General features: G+C 40.8%; 1 protein-coding gene across 2 annotated transcripts in view; it reads right to left on the reverse strand.

The window, feature by feature from the left end:
• LOC103369936 (prosaposin-like) overlaps positions 1-3,324 on the reverse strand; it is a 5,837-nt gene extending 2,513 nt beyond the window's left edge. For both annotated transcript variants that reach the window (XM_008298795.1, XM_008298794.1), the window contains exon 1: positions 3,222-3,324. The gene's annotated coding sequence lies outside the window, so the exon portion shown is untranslated. The remainder of the gene's footprint in view (positions 1-3,221) is intronic.
• Positions 3,325-3,512: the final 188 nt, after the last annotated feature.

Genomic DNA, 3,512 nt, shown 5'->3' on the forward strand with positions numbered 1-3,512 from the left:
AGTTAAATTACATTCACACAGCAAACACAGTGAAACGTGTTCTGTCTTACCAAAGGCTTGGAGACCAACAATGAGAATCAACACAGTTTTGAATGAGGCCATCATCTCTTCTGGTTTTTGAGGCTCATAGTTCAATATGTTCCTATTTCTGATCTATTGAGGGAACAGTGGGTGCAGCTTATATTTGAGAGGGTCCACCTGCCTCCTGTAATCTCCACCCAACCAGATTTTGAAGGCGTTGCCTAACGGTGACCGTGAGCCAGCAAGTTACAATAAGCTGTTTGTTTATCTCGTTATCTCTGTGTCCATCAATCAGGAAGTTATTTTTTGCAATTAAAAAAGTTTCATAACCATTTTCCTCATCAGAATAGAAAAGCTCACCTTTTATAATTTATTTGCAATCAAACGTAGTTAAGTACTGACAGATTATGTGTTAGTTTACATGGATGGCAGCATCATTAGTATATCCTTGTTCTTTCCACTCTTTTCCACTATGCTTCCATCAGATCTTTGTTTCTGCATGTTAGACGGTGAGTGTTTGTGTGTTTGTGAATCAGGGATGTGATAACCTCCAGAAAACTCAAAAGGCAAATAGACTGAAAGGGCCAAATCTTGTCTTCCAGGAACAATACTTGCTACTCAGTTTTTTGTTATTTGTGGTAGGACTTCAACTTTTCTTATAAAGACACTGTAGATCTCAATGTAATTATGTAAATGTATGAAGTCAACAGTAAAAATGACCTCATTACACATAGTATTCATCTGTTTACTGTCTAAGATACATTCCTCCACACACCTTGTCTACTCTGCTCATCGTTTCCGCATTACCCTGTCAAACTCTTCAGTCCTGTACGCCTGCTCTGCACCTGCCAAATGGGTTGAGGAATTGAAGGGAAGAACCTCAACAATGCTGCGCATCAATCAGAGGTCGCCATCAAATGGAAAACAAAAAATGAGGTGAAAGGAAGGTGAGATGTCACACATCACATTACATACGAGGTTGGTGTCACAAAAGATATATTTCAAACCCAAACTAATATATCCCCTTCAGATGATCAACCAGCACGTCTACGAAGAGATCCTGCGGCGTTTGCTTCATTCAGAGCTCGAGAAGATGCGAGAGTTGTGGCAGGACCAGTGGTGGCTGCTTCACCATGACAACGTTCCTGCTCACAACGCCCTGAACATCCAACAGCTCCTGGCTGAGAAGAACATCTCCATGATGAAGCAACCTCCCTACTCACCCCACCTGGCTCTTGTTTCCTCTTCCCTAAGCTCAAGGGGGTCATCAAGGGGACCCGTTTTGAAGACGTGGACGACATCAAGATGACTGTGCCGACGGAGCTGCAGAGGATCCTTCCAGGAGTGCATGGCGGCGTGGCAGAGAAGGCTGGGGAAGTGTGTTAGACTCCAGGGGGATTACTTCAAAGGGGAAAACTTGTAGTTTGTAGTTTGTATTTGAAATCTATCTTTTGTGACACCAGTCCTGAAACATTTCTGACACACCTCGTGTGTGCTCCAATATCATCAGAGTCCTAAACCTCCATGCATCACTGTCAGGACTATGCATTCACTGTGGTCGTCCTGGCCAGGTTCATACCAAACATGATGGGCCCCATCTGACCACAACAAATTTATTTTAATCTTATCAGACCAAAGAATGCGCTGCCATCATTCATCAGGCTTCTATTTCTATTTTTTTTAGGAAACTTTAATCTTGTAGTTATGTGTCAAAGAATGAAGAACAACACCAGACTAAACCAGACTAAACAGGAGAACGTGCTCTGCGCCTGTCTCTTGCCTCCTCCCCAAAACTCTACAACAGAGGTGGACAGTGCAATGTTGAGCTACAGAGCACCAAATTAATGGGAAATACAATAAGTTGATATAAAACCAGGACTTATTGCTTAATAATCTAGTATTTATGAGTTCTCTGGGGTTTATTTGCCATTTCAGGTAACCCTGTATGCCTGGACTGCACCCTTTAACCAAACTGCTCTAATGTTTGATCAACCCAGTGATGCAGTGGTGTGGTCACTGTAGGCTGGCTGAATTAAACAACCCATACCACCCTAAATGCAGGAAGGTCATTTGATGTGCTGGCTAATGGCAGTGCCAAGGCCCGAGTTTGCGGATACCATGCTGCCTGTGTCAAGTTTTATACTGTCCTCAAACACAGCGATTTGCTAATGTTCAAATCAGGGTAAGAGGCGACAAATCACCTGTTGACAGTGATACATGGTGGTGCTCAACATTAATCATTGAGCTCTAGCTAGATACCAATGTTTATGCAGCTTTCATCTGGTTGTACCTGTTCTCCTGTACCTGTAGTGTGTGTGTAAAGCTTCCCTGTTGAAATCCTTTCAGAATACTTTCACTGTCAGCTAAGTGCCAGCAAGTCAGCCACATGATATGCAGGAAACTGGATGCCAGAATTATATCCCTCTGCCAGTGCAAAAACGTTCTGGCTGAATTTGATGAAACTTGGTGGTGGAGCCTTTGTAAAGGAAGAAACTGTTACATTTTGGTGCAGATCTTTTGTGAAAATTGCAAGATAAGGCATCGGCCTTGGTGGAGAACTGTGTAATAAAATGAAAGAAGTGTTTTTTAGAATTTGTCTGTGCTCTGAACTTAAGCGTAATGGATTTGGCTGGTTTAATCCAATCTAGGGTCAAGACACTAGTCACAGGCAAACAGTGCTGTTGGGATTCTGAAGTCTCTCGTTTCTGTAGAATTTTTATTTTGTTGATTAACATCACGTCTGAATAAGTTCTAATTTAAGGTATTCTAAACAACACCCATCATACTGTAAACCCCCAGATCATACTTACTTATTCCATCAAAGTTATTCTTTTCTAATTCTTATTTCCAATTCAGAACACAGTTTTATTGCAGATAGAAGAATCCTCACTTGCCTTTTTCAGGGCATCCTGATCCATCTCGGCGTCATCAGGTTCAACAGATGAAGTCAGAGCTGCAGGGGAAAACGTCATTGTTNACAGTGCTAACCACTGAGCCAGCTTGAACGGATATGACACATTTTACAATTACGTCTATGCTTATGCTTTTATAAATGTAAACAATGCGCTTTAACTGACAGGAACAAGGTCTAAAGATTTCCACTTTTGACTTATTAAAAAGAACATGCACTGTTTATATAATCAAATACCAAAAAGTTAATTGTGCATAAATAGCAATCCTCTGAACATTTTTACACTCACCTGGATGAGCTTATTCGAAAGCAGCTCTTGAAAGAATTCAATTACTTCGGTGCACTCCTGGCAGACTTTCCCAGAATGAACCTAAAGTCACATAGTAAAAATTCAAAATTGATTTTTTTTTCAGAATAAGCTCTAAGTTGTGGCTGGAACGGGGTCACTACAATCTAAACCTTAATCCTAATTCTAATTTTTGTACTTTATTCCAGAAAATACGTTATAGTTTCCATGCACAGCTTTATATCTGGAACAAAATATTAAGCTTACCTTCTGATCTTTTGGTTGTTAGATGAA

This window comes from Stegastes partitus, unplaced genomic scaffold (assembly GCF_000690725.1).
Source record: "Stegastes partitus isolate 25-593 unplaced genomic scaffold, Stegastes_partitus-1.0.2 Scaffold1350, whole genome shotgun sequence".
Taxonomy (NCBI): domain Eukaryota; kingdom Metazoa; phylum Chordata; class Actinopteri; family Pomacentridae; genus Stegastes; species Stegastes partitus.